The 18,016-nt window shown below is 41.9% G+C and overlaps 1 protein-coding gene across 25 annotated transcripts in view; it reads left to right on the plus strand.

Annotated features, from left to right (window-relative positions):
* The window catches only part of PCDH15 (protocadherin related 15), a 649,118-nt gene that overhangs the window by 272,114 nt on the left and 358,988 nt on the right, over positions 1 to 18,016 (plus strand). For 2 of the 25 annotated variants that reach the window (XM_083740646.1, XM_083740653.1), the window contains exon 1: positions 14,785 to 14,999. The exons of 17 other annotated variants lie outside the window; for them this stretch is intronic. The gene's annotated coding sequence lies outside the window, so the exon portion shown is untranslated. 6 more of the 25 variants (XM_083740652.1, XM_083740658.1, XM_083740660.1 and 3 more) reach the window with 6 other exon arrangements.

Below are 18,016 nucleotides of genomic sequence, written 5' to 3' on the forward strand. Positions count from 1 at the left end.
ACGTGGGGGGGGGAATAAGGAAATGGTGTGAAAATAGCATGCATGGGGGGGGGGAAACGGGGAAGAGGCAGTTCGAGACAGTGATTGGAAAAGGCCTGAGAGTTTTGCAGAGGGATTTGGAGAGCCAACGGATGGGGTTGGAATGCAGAGGAGGTGGTTGACAGAGCTTCAGATGGAAGAATGACCCTAAAATGCAGGGCATGATGATGATGATGATCATCAGCTGCTGAGAAACCAAAAAAGTGGAGGGTGATTACCACGCTGGAAGTTGACTGTCCTGGACTGCTTGAGATGTGGTATGTCTGTGTGCTGTGGCATACAGATTTGGCTGGAACAAGCGCAACATCTGTGTCATCAAGGTTTTTGAGAAGGAGAACTGTGGGGCTGTAGTAGCAAGTGCCCCACTAACAGCATGTGACCAGCCAGGAGTGGGATAAGGCTTAGGTGGAGACAGAAAAGGCACTGAACTTGTGGCAGAGAGACATGAACTGGAAGTGTGTTCCTGTGGATGGCAGCATCTTGCACGAAAAGGCTCTGAGCCTCCATGACCACTTAGACCTTCCAAGACATATGAGGACCAGCCTGCCAAGGAATTTAAAACCAGCCCAGCTTGGCTTAACAGCTTTAAGACCTGCTTCAACCTGAAGAACGTCGGGACAGCAGGGGAGGCTGTATCTGCCGACAAAGAGGCTGCAAAAATGTATCCTGTGCAATTAAAGTGGCTGCTGGATGAACAAATCTCCAGTGCAGACGAGACATGGTTTTTCTGGAAGAAAATGCCTAAGCGGACTTAAATTGACACAGATGAAAAGCAAGCCCCTGGCTTCAAAGCTGCAAAGGACTGAGTGACTGTGCTGCTCTGCAGCAATGCGGTTAGAGAGTTGCAAGCCAGACTTGCTGTCCAGGTCTCAAAATCCCTGTGGCCCAAAAGGCAATGACAAGAATCTGCATCATGTGTTTTTGCACAAAGCCCTGCGTGACTTCTTTATCGTTTCTGGTTTGGTTCCACAACTGCTTCATTCCAAAGGTGAGGCATTACCTCAAGGAGAAACAACTAAAGTTTAAAGTGATGCTGCTTGTGGACAATGCTCACGAGCATTCTGAGGGACTCCACTTTGCATGCAGCGAGGTAGAGGCTATCTTCCTCCCTCTGCCCCCACAATATGACCTTCCTCATCCAGCCTGTGGATCAAGGTGTGGTTTGCTACTTTAAGTCTGTTTAAACGAAGCTCACTGTGCTGGTCGCGGGGGGCTACCGTGCGGCGTGGTCTGAGTCCAGTCCAAGGTCGAGGGTGTGGTATGGAGGCTGTCCGTCAAGGCTGAAGCGGGGTCCAAGGCAAGGAGTCAGGTGTGTTCAGGAACTCTGGCAGAAGAGCAGGACAGGGTGCCGGCAGGAACAGGTTACCAACAATGTTGCTCTCACAACCTGGGACTGGGCTGGCTGGCTTTTATCTGCCCCGAGGCATAGGGCAGTCCTGGTTCACAGGTGACTCGCCTCTCCTGGCCTGGAGGCGAGCACTCCTCCTACAGGAACTTAGTTCCCTCTGCCTCTCTGCCCTGAGCCTCTGCAGCTCAGGAGAGGCTGGAGGGTTACTGGACCCAGAGGCAACCTCACCTTCCCCTGACGGGGCTGAGAGTGGAGCACCTGCAGGCAATGGGTCCTTGGTCACCTCCAGAGCCAGAGCAGATTCAGCTGGTGTCTGCTCCTGAGGATCCAGCACAGATTAGGGCCTTTCAGGTTCAAGCCCCAGCCCCGGCTCAGCTGGTTCTGGAGGCAGGGACTCCTGTGCAGGCTGGGATTCCTCAGGTTCAACCTCTGAATCTGATTCCCAGGCCATCACACTCACTTTATCCTGGATGATCAACGCAATGGATGCTGATACAGGTCTTGACCTCACAGCATGCTGGAAATCTTTCAACATTGCCCAGTGCGTCACTTCCAGTGGATGCAATCAAGCGTGGAGCAGTGAATGAACACTGTTGGAACTTGTGGAAGGAATGTGTGCACAATTTCAAGGGATTCCCAAGCATTGCCATTGAGATGAAGGATATTGTGCAGATGACTAGGCAAGTGGGTAGTGATGGCTTTGTTGACCTCATCCAGAAAGAAGTGGAAGAGCTAATTGAGGGCCACCAGGTATTGACTGTTGAAGAGCTGGAGGAAGTGGTCAGATCAAGTTGAGAATGAGAAGATGAGGATGGTGACCATGAGCCAGCAAGCCATAAAATATGCAAATGATCTGATTGCAGAGCTTGATTGCTCCACGGTCCGCCGCCTCAAGATTATCCGTGGGATTACAGACACTCTGAAACTCTTAAATGTTTGACGAGTTCAAAAGGCAACAGTAGCAGCTGTGAATCACCATGTTCATCAGAAATTATTATTATTATTATTATTATTATTATTATTATTATTATTATTATTATTATTTATACCCCGCCCTCCCCAGCCAAGGCCGGGCTCAGAGCGGCTTACAAGCAATAATAAAAACAAGTTGAATGATTACAACTTAGAAACAAAATTAAAATACAACATTAAAATATTGAAACATTAAAATATTAAAATGTAGCCTCATTGCAGGAAGAGAAGGAAAGGGGAAAAAAAAGAGAGGGAGGGAATCAAATTGGCTCCAAGCCAAAGGCCAGGTGGAACAACTCTGTCTTACAGGCCCTGCGGAAAGAAATCAGATCCTGCAGGGCCCTGGTCTCATGAGGCAGAGCGTTCCACCAGGCCGGAGCCAGAGTTGAAAAGGCCCTGGCTCTGGTTGAAGCCAATCTAACTTCCTTAGGGCCCGGGACCACTAGGGTGTTGCTATTTATGGACCTTGAGGCTCTCCGTGGGGCATACCGGGAGAGGCGGTCCTGTAGGTACAGCAGATGATGTGCCCATGCAGTCCACCTCTGGATCTGAACCACAGCCAAGCACTTCTTCTGGCTACTGGTCAATTCTCCTGGTCCTCATATCATAGCATCATGGAGCTTAAGAGTTGGAATGAATCCCAATGGTCATCCTATAATGCAGGAATCCTGCCCACAGCCATTCCGGGGTGGGCTGAAACCACCAACCTTCTGTTTAACAGCCAGATGCACTGAAGCATCATCCAGTGAGGGAGACATAGTGTGTGGAATCATAGAACTGTAGAGTTGGAAGGGACCACAAGGGTCATCTAGTCCAACCCCTGCTGGAATCCTTTGCCCAACATGGGGCCCGAACCCACAACCCTGAGATTAAGAGTCTCACACTCTACCAACTGAGCTAGGAAGACTGAGAGCTGCTGTTGTCCCTCACTGTGTTTTAAACTTTTCTAGTCCCCCACCCAGTTTTCTAGGGGGTGCTCTGGTGTTACATGATTTTGCTCATATGTGTGATGACCAGGACCATAACCCCTGTGTAAGTGAGCTGCATGCACACACTCAAGCTTTATTTATTTTAACCACACTTTCACATTAAACGTTAAGGGATATATCTATCATCCAATGCACAAGGCGTCACATTTACAAGCTGTGTAACCACAACCCCTCACCCCAACAAAATATTTTTATCATTGTTTGCATTGTCATATTTGTTTGTCTTGTCAGTGAACATGGTAAAGGGAATAAAAAGTTTATTTTTTAAAATAAGAGTGTTGCTTAAGGCGCTTGGAGTGGGAATTCAAGCTTCTTTGCTGACTTGCAAGCTAAGGTGTGAGTGAGCAGAATAATGCAGTGTGCCTTTTTTAACCTCATGGTAATCTTCTTCAGTCACATGCAGATTTAAACCCTTCAGGGATAGGAAGATTTGTACTGCTTCAAGTATAGATCTTTTCCTGGTGGGGGAAAAATGCTAAAAGTCATTTGCAGTTGTAAAGTGAGGTCTTTTTGTTTTGTTTTTTTTAGCTGCCCCATATGATAAAACTGTAATTGCAGTATTTTCAAAGGTACAAATGCTTAGGCCTGGAAGACTGCTCCCCCACAAACAAACAAAACCAAAGATCAAACAGAGCATGGGCGCAATTTTACAAATATATCCTCCATCCAAAAAAGAGGAAACACATCAAATAAGGGGACACCAGATTTGCATAAAACGTGCCCATGCTAACTTATATGCATAGATGCAAAGTTAGAAATTTTCACAGTAATGTAAATAGCAATTTAATACATCTCACCATGGATGGAAGTTGTGCCTTCTGTCAGGTGCTAACTGCTGGTGGACAGCTTCAAGGCCCTGATCTTCCTTCTTATGGCCGTTTATCTGTCCTGTCTTCTGTAAATTAGGACTTATGCCCACCATAAATTTATGCCAAACACCCAGATCAAAAAGTCTGGAAAGTTTTCCCAGAGACTGTTCAATCATTTTAGGCCTCCCTAATGATCGTTAATCTGGAAGCATGCTCAAGAATGGGAGCCACTTGGCCACCCACAAAGGTGCAATCCACCACTATTAAAATCTATAGCAGTTGTATCATCAATATATAGTGGAGATGATGTGTTCTATTCATGTAGTTTCTAAGACTACATGCTTAGGCTTTTATAGGATGTTAGCAATAGTGTCCTGCTACATGCATTTAAAGAGGTGGGCATGACTCCATAGTTTTCGCTTCTGTAATTTTTAAAGATGTGCTGTGATTCTTAACTGCTCTTTTAATTGTCTTGGAATTGATTGCGTTTTAATTGCATTGTGCCCAGCTCTAAAATAATATGATAAGCAGTGGGTCAAAATATGCTTATTAATTAAGTAATGTGGAAGCTTGTTGCTGCATGAGATTCATACTGGGTAACTCAAATTGTTTCAACACCCAGATTCTGTCTTTTATGTAATACAGAATCCTAAAGGCTAAAAACTTTAAGGAGTGTTCACTTTATCTAATAATAATAATAATAGAAATGCTTTGCTTAGGCAATGATAGAATGAAATGTAATTTCCCAGCCCAGTGAGATATGCAGTTACTCCAACATCATCTGATTTTGCTTTGCTTTCTAATTGTATTAAATAGCACAGTGAGTGCTTCTTTAAGCAGTTGGGCTTTAGGACCCAGCGCTGCTTAGAGAGTTCCTCTTTTAATCTTGTGTGATTTGCCTTTGAAGAGGGAAGTGGCTAAGAGACAGTGGGCTTTAAGTTCTTCTTACCATACCTATGTGTGAACAACAGGACTATCAAATTCATGCCTTCTTTATCCAGAGTGGAGTTCATGTGAAGATCCACTCAGTGCCAATGCTTCAGCCAAGACTGCCATTGTTTCACGTGTGGAAATTAATCCAGGTTAGAAATAACTTCAGTTGAGTTTTCTTTTATATGTTTGACATCTCAGCTTATTGTTTCTTCTTCTTCTTCTTCTCCTCATGTTAGTCCAGCAAAAGTAGAATGAATTAAAACTTTATTTGACTTCTGGATTAATTTTACTCCTAGCTGTAATAATTTCCTAAGTACTTTTGCTGCTCTGTCCTATTAAACTTGAGGATAGTATTGACGTTGGCTTCTCAGAAGTTCATTTCTAATGGTTCAAAACCTTCCGAGAAAATAAAATTCATTATAGTACAGTAGTGTATTATGCAAACCTCTGGAATATATTTGAAAGTCCAACAGTTAATTTATGAATAATAATCAGGCATCTGAATGGTTTAAAATAGTGGGTAAACATAAGGATTATTTTAAAAACAGTTTTAACGTATTATCCATTTCTCCCCTTTCCTCCCATTGCTTCCTTTTACCAATAAATACTCAGTAGGGTCTTTCTTCATAAGAGTTTTGTTAAAAGAGTCTTGGGATTCAAAGGTCTTGAAACAGCATATACATGTAGGCTTTTGCAATTTGACCTCAAGTTCAAATTCAGATTAAGGATGAGAGGAATAAAAGCTTACTTTCATAAATGTGCTTTCATTCCAGGTGGATGTTTACTATGGTATAACTATCCATAAACTCAGTTGCTGTTGGTATTCATAATAATAATATTAGCAACAGCAGTGTGTGTGACATTTTACAGAATACAAGAGGGCAGGTCCCTGCCCCAAGAAGCTTACAATCTAAAATTCAACACAGAAGAAGCAACAAAGGAAGAGAAAAAGTGGAGACAGGAATCTGTGATTGTTTCAGGGGGTTGTGCCAAAAACTTAATAAAAGCAGGTGAGTTTTGAGGAGGGATCCAAAAGAAGTAAAAATGGATAGAATCTCAACACACATTCTGGAAGGTAGTTCCAAACATACATGGCAGCAAGCTTGAAAATGAAGGGTCTTTTAAGGAAGCAGCAGATCTTTGGAAGAAGGTGGAACTGGAGGAGTAAAGGTCATAGAAGGGGATGTGTCAGGAGATAAGCTGGGTAGGGAAGTGGAGGGCTTTGAAGGTAAGGCCAAGGAAAGCTCCTGGATCCTGGAGCAGATTGACAACAGCAGCGAATGATGTTGGTATCCGATGGTTCATCCAGATTTCCCCTTGTTTCACACTTTACAGGCACAGGTCTGTATACAAGCATTTTTGTTTCTGTTTTGTCCCTCTGCTTTCCCTGGGAAAACCTGCTGTTAACTGCAGAATTGGAACTTGGTTCTTGGGTTTTCTGCAGACTGCTGTTTGTTCCCATTCAGCTGTAAACATTGGGTTTCTCTGGGGAAAGTGGTGGGACGAAAAAGAAAAATAGCCCTGCTCAGACATGGGCTTTAAAACATGGGAAGCGTAGTGCAAAAGGAAGTCTGGATGAGCCCATAAAGGGTCCAGTCTGAGACAATATGAGGAAAGAGTAGAGGCAATACCAATACCGATAGTTTCCGGTAAAGGAGGAGACTTGTCAGCATATTGCTTGAGATTGTGTGTTTCACTGGCCTTTGAATCTTCTTGCGTACATTGTTGCCTTTCTGTTTCCAAACTTGCCACATCTGAACTGATTCAGCTTTGTCTCTTGTCCTGCTATTGCAACACCTTCTACCCAGAACAGATCCTGAAAAGGCTCTGAGCCATATTCCAGAAGTGCACTATAATCAGGTAGCGCAGGGTGCAGCAGCTTTTATATTTTCCATATCTAAAGCAGCTCCAAGAGACTCACAGACTCTGGCAACATTATATGATATTGTTGGAGTAAAGATAGCAAACATATTGTGTGTCTATGTAAACGTATGTCCCTTAATATTGCATCGAGAGCCAGTGTGGTGTAGTGGTTAAGAGCGGTAGTCTCGTAATCCTGGGGAACCAGGTTCGCGTCTCCGCTCCTCCACCTGCAGCTGCTGGGTGACCTTGGGCCAGTCACACTTCTTTGAAGTCTCTCAGCCCCACTCACCTCACAGAGTGTTTGTTGTGGGGGAGGAAGGGAAAGGAGAATGTTAGCCGCTTTGAGACTCCTTAAAGGGAGTGAAAGGCGGGATATCAAATCCAAACTCTTCTTCTTCTTCTTCTTCTTCATCTCCGTAAATATTGAGTGGTGATCTGAGATCAGTCCATGATTTCCCCATATTTCTTCCATATTTCCATTCCTGCTATAGATCATTTTCCTATACCACTCGTAGGTTTTTCTGCCTAGCATAATTAAATGTCTTGTAGTAGGGATAGGGTACAATATCATAGTGATCATGATCAGTGGTGTCTTTATCACATACTGAAATAAGCATTGTAATGGGAATGATACTTTTTTTATATATGTAGAAATGAACCCGTCAGCTTAGGAGCACCAAAAAAGGTTGCTGACACTTTAGTAGCCCAAACTAGAGCCAGGGCCAGATGAACTGGAACAGAAACAGCCCACCAACAGCAGCACCAATTACAGAAAACTAATGATTTGGCACTTGACCAAACTGCTGTTTACTGTTAGTATAAGACATAAGGTTTAGATTATATGGAATGCCTCCATGCATGTTTCCACAGGCAGTAGCTGGTTCCAAAAGCAGACCAGCAAAAATAACTTTAGAGTCTCTGGCCAGAGTTTCTCACTCATATGGTCCCAGCACAGATGAATTGGGTTGAACGTAAACAGCTTTTATAATCTTCTTCACAGCTGTATGTAAAATGTAGATGATTGTTCATATCAATTTAGAGCACTATAACTTTATAAGGCATGGGAGCAATGTGTTCTATAAAAAGCAATTTGTCCATACCAATGCAATTAGTTGTCATTGTATTTCAGCAACAAAGATGTATTCTAATAAAATGCTGGTGTTCAAAGCACCAGTTTAACAAAGCAGTTTTCCCCCCCTGTAGGTATACTGAAATTCTTAAAAGCACTGAAAGGGAGAGAAAAAACAGCTATTTATGTTGGGGAAACCAACCTGTGCTGGCAAAATGCTAACATGAAATTGCAAATGCAGCAGAAACTTCCATTTGTTTAATAGTCAATTACTACTGTCCCTGGATTTGTGAATATGGGATTTAGATTAAGACCTCATGGTGAACAGATGGACTGATTGCAGGGCTCTGAACAATATGTCCTACTGCTTCCCCGCTCCTTGTGTTCTGAGTTATAATCAAGTTTCCTTACACCCTGCCACTCAGCAACAATAACAGTGGAAGTAATACTAGCAGAGTCCCTTCAGATATGCATCTTTTCTGCAATGCCCTTATGTAGATAGAGCTTATTTTTCCAATCCCCCACCCCATGCTGTTCTTAGAATCATACCGCATGGAGCTGATTGTAACAGGGCATTTGCGGTTCCTGGTATCTGTATACCCACTGGAATGTTGTAGCCTTTTTACGAATCCCCAGGGATTACCGTAATAAGTCTGTCAGCATTTTCTAACACATCCCACTTTCAGAGATTTATAACTGCATCTCAGCCACACAGCACCTTAACTCTATGAACATAATATGAACTTCTAACCAATTTAAACCAACCTAGAATAAAACGCAGCACAAACTAAACCCTAAATAAGTCTAGCAACAGCAATTAAATGTTCACAGTACTGCAGGAAAAGTCAGAAAATCCAGGAAGTACTTAACAATACTCCATGGAAAGGTACCCCCCCCCAATACATTTCTATCCCCAGCAGTGCTTATATCAACATTGGGGGTGGGGAGCAACTAGTGTGTAATTATACAGATCTGGTGGTTGTCAGTTTTTAAAGCAAGAACAAATGGGATTTCAGTTAACAGGTGAATTGTGCTATATATAGAAGAAGGAGGCTGTTGGTGTTAGGAGGAATTCAGCACTGCATGAAGGCATCAGTAGCCCATTTAACTCACCCCTGGCTTGGAGGCCACTTTCCAACTCTCATCCATCTCCCCAGTAAGGGAGTAGCTGGCAGCCAGCCAGTGTGAGGCACCTTCTCTCTCCTGACTAGCAATTATTCCAACTTCCCAGGTAGAATGATCCCCCTCCTTCTCTCCTGTAGGTTCTCCCAACTTCCCCAGAGCCAATTGTGGGGAACAGTGGCGGAGCGGGGGGGTGCAGGGGGGGTTAGGGTTAGGGGGCGCAAATCCACAGGTTAGGGGGCGCAAATTACTTGCCTTGCCCCGGGTGCTGACAACCCACGCTACGCCACTGGTGGGGAATGCACAGCGGGGGGGGGGAGGGAGTCCCATTGTGCAAGTGGAAGACTTGCTGGCACGGCTTAATAATTGCCCATGATGATGGTGGTGGTGATGATGATGGTGATGATTGCTGTTAGTATATTGAGGGACGCAGACTCTATAGTTGCACTAAATATATTTTGAAAGTTTCCAACTCCCTACATCATCCTTTGGTAAAGGGGTTGTTAGAACTTTCAGTCACAACTTTACAGGGAAAAATAGCTTGCCATGAGAATGGTGTTTTTGGTAACCTTGCTTTTTCCTCTAATATTTTTCCAACCTTCCTTTGTGCTTTTAACCCCAGACAGCGTTTTTTTAAAAAATAAGGGAGAATTAGAGACTCCTTAATATTGCCATATCTGCCATCTTTATTGTAGCATTTTATAAATGCTTTGCAGATACCGGTTTTAGATTTAGGACTGACATATACAATTCTATAATTCTGAGAGCCTGGGAAAAAAATGATTTAAAACTAAAATACAAAGTGGCCTTAAATTTGCAAAAAAAATATGATATGATTTGATACATGTTTGAGGAGTAAACATCAAACAACTAAACAGAATAGCTACGAAGTTCACAAAAGTAAATTCACTTGCATTCGCAAATTTATTTAGAACTGTGGCTATAAATATGGGGCTTATATAGATATTCATCAGAAGTAGGTCTAGCAGAAGAGTAAGTCAATCGTGATTTTGCAAGCCTGGTCTCTTGTAACATGCAAATTGACTTAAGATGGCAGGGGTGAATGCTTCTGTTCTGCCACCAATTTTGCTCTACAGTGCAACCACTTTTTGTTATCTACTCTAATGCCCTTCATCATCTGTGATGTTCTCCAGTAGGATTCTGTCACGGGTTTGTTTCATTGCGTTATTTGTGGGAGACTAAAACAAATAACAGGCCAACCCAGTTTGTATTCTCTCCACTATGAACAGATTGTTGTTGGAGCCAGGGTGCTTCCAGACACTCAATATTTTGTGGGAGGAATTCAAGAGCATACCAGAAATTTAGGTAACCCAAGTGGTGGGGTGGGGAACTCATAGGCCAATCTCTGGCCAAAATACCATTAAGAAAAATTAAACTTGCCAAATGGAAGGAGGTGACAGCAGCTGATAGGCACAGTGCCAGAGATTGGTTCTGCTTTAGCTGCATTATCTCATCAGCTGATGAGCAGGGGTTAAATCCTGCTCAGTTGGTTGTTCCCTGCTGAGAACAGGGACATGTAGCCAAAGCTCAGTGCTTTGTCTTAATATCCTGCTGCAAACAGCCCCATGCTGCTCTTTAAACCTGCAGTTTTGGATGTTACAAAAGCAGCTTGGTGCTGCTTGCAAATGGGTTTTAAAACAGCCTCTGAAAGTGGTCCAATGATGCACTTGGAAGTCCTGACATCAGGTGATTTTTCTGGCCTGCTAGCCAGAAGAAGCTACCTTAGTTCAATAAATACAAAATACAAATACTTCTTATAACAAATCCACTTAAAACAACAACATACCTTTAGCAGCTAGGAAAGTGATGGGCAAATGCACTGAAAAGTGTGGGATGAAGGAATGATTGGGGAGAAGATATATAAATGCCCCACAAGCAAATCAGGATGAATGTTTCTTGTCACACAACTACCCTGAAAATGAATCAAATGAATGTTCAATAAAGACTGAGCATAGTCTATCCTTTGTATAAACAAGTCAGAATGAATTATTAATAAACAGGTCATCTGGCGAAGCCCCCTTTTTCAGGTGCATATACCATGGGGTACATGTAATGTTGTAAATAGTAATAGTGTACATAGCCATCATGTCCCACCATGCATTGAGAATTACCATTTTGGTGAGTGTGTAAACTGTTCCACTGACTTGAAGTTTAGAAGGCCAGGCAAAATGGCGAAATTTTAAATATCAAAAGTCCAATACATATGCTATAGAGAGGGCCCCTGTCTTTCTCATCCATCATAAAATCTGGGAGAGGCACCAGGCAATTACTTAGGGAGCTCTGCAATACTTGCTAGCAGCATGGAATAAATTCAACACAAACTGGGCACCATGTTAGGGAAAGGTCAGTTCCATTAAAATAGAATTGCATATTCAAAATTGGAGTTATTTGGTTACTGCTTACTTACCAAGAGTCAAATCAGCAGGCTATAGTTAAAGGATCAATTTTATTTTGAAAGTACCTGAAAACATACAGCCTTCCTCATTATTTTGACATCATTTCCCAAGTTGCATTCTCTAAGAGCTGGTGAAAGTATGATTTGTAGTTTGTATTCAATAGTAGCATTATAACTGTATATCTACTCAAAATGTGTGAGAGAGAGTGAGTGGCTATTCCCTCTTCTATTCTACTCAGTCTAATCTTAATAAACTTACTTGGCTTTTATGAAGTTGCATGAAATCATACTGAATGGGGGACACAGCCTGGAGTTTTGTCTTGATCTGTTGGCCCAAGTGGTTTGGTGCAGGGGTACCAAAGGAAGATGTCGAAAATGGCCGTTCTAGTGCTTTATTAAAGAAAGGTGTAAACTTACAACACAGCCTTCAGAGCCCTGCTGCCTTTATAGACTTGGGACAGATACTGAAGCAGCAAGCAGTTGTCATGACTTGTCCGAACCCAGGAAACAAATAGCAATTACTTATATGGAAGCAAACTGTGTAAGCTGGCATCAGTAGCCCATTTCATTCACCCCTGGCTTGGAGGCCACTTTCCAACTCTCATCCATCACCCCAATAAGGAAGTAGCTGGCAGCCAACCAGTGTGAGACACCTTCTCTCTCCTGTCTAGCTGAGCCTCCCAAGCCCACAGATAAACATAGCATCAAAGGAAGCCAATCAACATATATCAAAGCAGGTGAATAAACATATGTGAGTTCATTCTTGCAGTAGCTAACCATTAGTCCCGGGGTTATATTGACTGTCAAGATACAGGCCTTCTGGAACATTTTCACCATTTGGTTCTACACAAGTATGTTAAGATGTGCACTAAGACTTGTGGGGTTCCAAATTATACAGTATATCATTCCTATATCCCTACTTTCCCAACAAAATAAGACACTGCTATATGCTCCAAGGACTAGAGGCAGATTACAGTTATTTCAGAGAGTTGAAGAAGGGTGTTAGAGAATGGACATTTGTTGACTGTGGCATGTAGACTTCAAAACCCTTGAAACCTGTTTCTCCACGCACAGCAATGGGACAAAGGGACAAAAGAAATGAGTGTGCGTACCATTGGTGATGTTACCTCTGTTGTTCTAATTTCTGTTCTCTCTGAAGACTGACTCCAGTCTTGTTCAAGGGGATGTGATGTTATTAGTCTTAAATATATATTGGGAAATGGTCTAATCACAAATAGTACAATTACATTTGCTGAACACTATAGTCCTTTAGCCACTTACCCAAGTACAAGCCTCACTGAACTTGGACTTATTTCTGAGTAGACTATGTATGCACTGTATACAGCTTTATTTTAGCTGTATTGCGCTGAAAATGAATGTGAGGGCATGGCAGAAACATAGGATCACTGTGAGGTGGTGTTAGTATCGTATCTGTGTGTTTTAAGTCAGTTGTCCAAACTTAGCTTCAATAATAATATGGCAAAATGGCATTATGCAAACCAAGGTGCTCCTAAGAATCCATTAATCTCAGAGATACAGTAACATAGATTAGCATGAGGTGACTGCATAACAGGAGAGAGAAGAAGGCATGGAAATGGGGGTGATCTGTGTGCAAGGTAGAGTTGAGAAAAGTAAAGAGGAAGGTGGAGGGGAAAAGGGAGTGGAGGTGAAAATGGACGTGGCCAAGGGGACTTTGGGAATGGGGTTGAATATGAAAGCAGAGGCATGAAAAGGTCTAAATAATAGGAGAGGACAGTGGCTCCATAACTGGGCAGAAGGTGAAAGGGGTGCTGCTTGGTTGCATTATGTGGGTCTGTAAAGATGCAAATGGTTATTGTGGTTTGTGCCCAAGGGAGTGACAGAAGGCATGGGGGAAAGGTGAAAATGGGGGTGCAGGATAGAAGAAAGAAGTCTGGTTGGGGAGATGAACAGTGAGCTTAGTAGTTGCAAAGGGTGGGGTGTGAAGGGAAGCTCAAGTAGTTCATTTGTGTGGGCGAGGAGGGGCTGGTGAGTAGAGTAAGCAGGGATGCAGCCCCTAGTATGTTCACTAGATTCTTTCTCTCTCTCTCTCCCTCCCTCCCTCCAATTAAAATTTCATACTCCCTTCCCAAGGATCAAGGATTCCTGGTGGCTTTGGGAGGCAGCAGAAAGTGAAGCCAACTCAATTTTTCTCTCAAATAGGCATAGGGAAGCAATTAGGGAATGTGTAATCTAGTCTAGCCATTGTATGATCTTATAACCACACAATGCTGAAGAGTATTACAGGAAGGTTCCTTAAATCGAAAATGGATGTGTATTCTGGATGCATATACAGTGGTACCTCAGGTTAAGAACTTATTTCATTCTGGAGGTCCGTTCTTAACCTGAAACTGTTCTTAACCTGAGGTACCACTTGAGCTAATGGGGCCTCCTGCTGCCGCTGCGCCGCCGGGGTGCAATTTCTGTTCTCATCCTGAAGCAAAGTTCTTAACCCGAGGTACTATTTCTGGGTTCGCGCAGTCTGTAACCTGAAGTGTCTTTAACCTGAAGTACCACTGTATATAAAATGCATTGATGAAAATTACTAATTAAGATTTTTAGGCAAAAATATTTTCACTGCTAGTTTAGAAAAAGCAAAAAGAGCAATATCTTTTACTCCTCTTTATTTGTTTACCTAATAGATTAAACATAAGGTGGACTTAAGTATCCACTCCTCTAGTGCTGAGAGGCTTTAAACAGATTATTCCTTTCTGGTCAAATGATACATTGTAAATGAACGTAAGCTGCTGTACTCCTTTGTTGCTAATGAAGTGGGAAAAGCAAACAAAGAGCCCCTGGCAAAGGTTGATTGGACACACAGTATATTCAAGGAGCTAGCCCTGATTATCAGTGGGATATCAATTTGTCTTAGGGCTGCAGCACCTGCTACTAATTGCTGGTGAGAGCTCAGTGGTCACTGTATAGTTTACCCCACTCAGCTCATGCGCTCTGTGTGTGTGTGTGTGTGTGTGTGTCTGTGTCTGTCTGTCTCTCCAGTAGCTGCTGAGAGCAGGACAGCTAATTGCTATTGCTTTAATGCCAGTGAATCAGTGTGCTGAGCTAATAGCTGCAGATAGAGGGCACACTAATTCCTGCTTGGAGTGTATGGCTAGTTACTTGTGATGACTAAAGCGGCTGGAGTGCATAGCAGAACGTGGAAAATGTTTTTTGTGGCTTTCTGATATGAGAAGGTATTTTTTTTTTCCAAAAAAAATTCCGCTGTTGTTCAGGCTATGATTGTGATGAATGCTTCTCGTGCAAAGAGATTGCTGCGGTTCTGCACTTCACCTTGTTTACCTTGAAAAGAGAAAAAGGAAACCTCGTTCTTATGTGCGAGACACTCGCTGTAAACAGGCTTAGCAGGAACAGAAACTTAATGCACAACCCAGCCTTGGCTAAGCATGAAACTTTCAGCTATTCAGTAAGTTGTTTTTCCCCACTTTAAACTGGCATTGATGGTAAACTACCTGAAGAGTGGAGATTCTCTCAAAGAGCGAAGTAATGTATCTAGCTTATGAATCATCTGCTTTGAGGTTTATAGCTGGAAGCCGGCAGTAATGAAGTGGTACTACTAACCATTTATTTTAGATGTTCAGTAGCTTCTCTCACCCTAGAAACTGTCTTCTGCATATTAACTTCTGTAGCATGCCTGCTTTTACTTGTTGTGTTTTGCTTCTTAAAATTCTTGTCTGTTCACAATTGCAGTGTAAGCCAGTATATGCTTGCATTTTCTAGTGTGGTGTTGAAAGCAAGTTACCTTAATTATGGATTTGACTGTTCTGTGTTTTGTTTTTTGTCTGATGAAAATAGTTGAGAGGGCTGTTATCCAGAAAGAAGGAGCTGCATTTTACTTGTTGTCTAATGAGGCACCATTTGATCCATATATTAAGTTAATTGGAAAGCTGTTCAGAGAAAATATATGAGGTTGGATTATTCATTGCAGCAATAAGCCCTTTGCATGAATACAAAATAGCTAAAGTAATAACTTCTTTGCAGAGTTAGTGTGTTTTACTTGTGGAACGTCAGCATACAGTTTCCTAAACATGTGCACAGTTTTACTTTCCAGCTATGGTATGAAATTCAGTTTGCTTAACAGATATCCACATCATTCTGACAATCATTGTTGCTATTTTTGTTTGTTATTATTAAGAGATATAACACTCGGCTAATTGGGTCATTCTTAGAAGATAGATCTTGCAAGTTTAAGTCTGCACCCATACTTTTCTGATTCTCACAGACATCTAATTGTTAGAGCTGGTAAGCGAATTTGGCAGGAGGTGAAGTTGATGCTTCTTCTGATAAAAAAAAAATTAATTTACACACTAGGGTGCATTTTCAGCATTAACTGTGCTGTGGCTAGCCTAACAGTTATAGGGGGAAACCCCAACTTTCTATGCTACTTCCAGTTACTCTGGTCCAATTATGGGTTCTCTCTCTCTCATGTTTGAAAGGGTTGTCTTATAGCTGATAAAGTGTTATTTGATGCTTCTATCCGGTTGTGGTGTTACTCTTGTTTCAGCAATATAATCTACCTAGGTTGGAGTCAGAGCCCTATGAAATAAGAGTGCAGTTTAGACAGCGTACTGTTCAGCTTAAAGACAAAGCACCTCTCTCTTTGCTGATGCAGTGATGTGCTTAGGGCTGGAATGTTAGCTTCAATCACTTTGCCTCACCAGTTATCCTTGAATGGTAAGCGGGCAGGCTGTAGCAAACTCTGGAATTTCCTCTGTGCTTTATAGTTATCTACTTGTCTTAAATCACTGGTTGGAATAATTGCATTGTCATCTCATGTCATCTTAGCTCAGGTGCAATAGCTTTGCCAGGGGAGCAGTCGCCTGTAAAAATAGTGGCATTGAGGTTCTTAATAATCTTTGAAAAGTGTTTTTTTATATTGGATTATTGATTTACCCATGTGTGTCTCTGGTATGTTTGTTGAAAATATTAGGTAGTGTTCAGTGCTGAATTTTAGTAGTCAGGATTAAGCAATAACTTTGTGAACTATACAATAAAGGATACATTGATCCGTCAGTTAGAAGTGTTAGAGCCAAGTGCCAACAGGTGAGCAGATCTGACCATGTGAGAAGAGTTTAGGAGCAAACTCTAGATCAGGCATCCCCATACTCAGCCCTCCAGATGTTTTGGGACTACAATTCCTATCATCCCTAGCTAACAGGACCAGTGGTCAGGGATGATGGGAATTGTAGTCCCAAAACATCTGGAGGGCCGAGTTTGGGGATGCCTGCTCTAGATGGATAGCCATGTCAGTTTGTTGCAGCAAAAGTTACAAAGATTCCTGTGGCAGCTTAAAAACAATTTTATGGTGGAACAAATGTATCCATAGTTTAGGAAGGAATATGTGTGAGTACTTAAAGTTTAGTATGTTACCAGTAGTCCAATACATTTATGATTTCACACTTTCTGCAATATCACAATACATATTCAAGCTATCCTAGAACTAATTTGCCCATCTGTGCCTAAAGAGGCAGTTGCAGAACTAGCAGTTTTTATTCACAATTAACTAATCATGAACAAATGCTACCTCTTGATTCTGTAACCCGAATCACTAATAGATTAGAATCCCCTTACAATACTTAAAGACACATTCTAAAGATCATATAACAAAGGCTAGTGTATACACTTTAAGCTAGCTCTCACTTCTCCCACTTCTATAACAAAACAGATTCAAACTCAGCAAAACATGATTTTTCTAATTATTTCACTGCACATTTATATCCTCAACATTACGTTAAATTCTGTTCCAGTTTAAATTTAAGTTTTAATAAATTATTACATTTATATTCCACTTTTCAACCAATAGTTTTCACAACTAAAATGGAAAAAACTTCATTATAATTATTTGAAAACCAATAACTAAAAGTTATCACTTCTGCTTCCCAAATCTGTCTTACATGTGTCCTATACTCCAGTTTCACTACCAAGATACTGTGAGAAAATTATTTTCTGTGAATGCTCTTTGCTTTCTAACCCTTGTGAAGTGATCTTGTGAATTCAAGTAGAAAAAGGAGAGCAAAACTGGAATTGAGGTCTCCACCATGCAAGATGAGACCTCACATCCTGCATTGTTAAAATAAGATATTCACACTTCACTGAATTATTTCTGCCAATGCTGTATTTCCTTGCAATGCATAACAATGAAGGGGGGGGTGAAGAATGCATTTGCTTTGGTGCATTCTTGTGTTCGTTTTTTGCTAGTTTCTTCTTGCCATCCAAATTGTGATCAAAATTCGATACATTATGCCTTCCTGTGGAAATCAAGTGCACTATGCAGAAGTAAAGTTACATTTTTAAGTGATCCCCTTGTATCATCCTGTCCATATGGCAGGAACTTCCATGACTCTTCTGTTCCTCCAGAGGCAAATATAAGTTCAGAGATTACAGTTCCCTTGCACCCAAGGACCAGAAACCTATGTGCTATGA

The sequence above is a fragment of the Podarcis gaigeae genome, assembly GCF_964106915.1.
Source record: "Podarcis gaigeae genome assembly, chromosome: 5".
Classification (NCBI taxonomy): Eukaryota; Metazoa; Chordata; class Lepidosauria; order Squamata; family Lacertidae; genus Podarcis; species Podarcis gaigeae.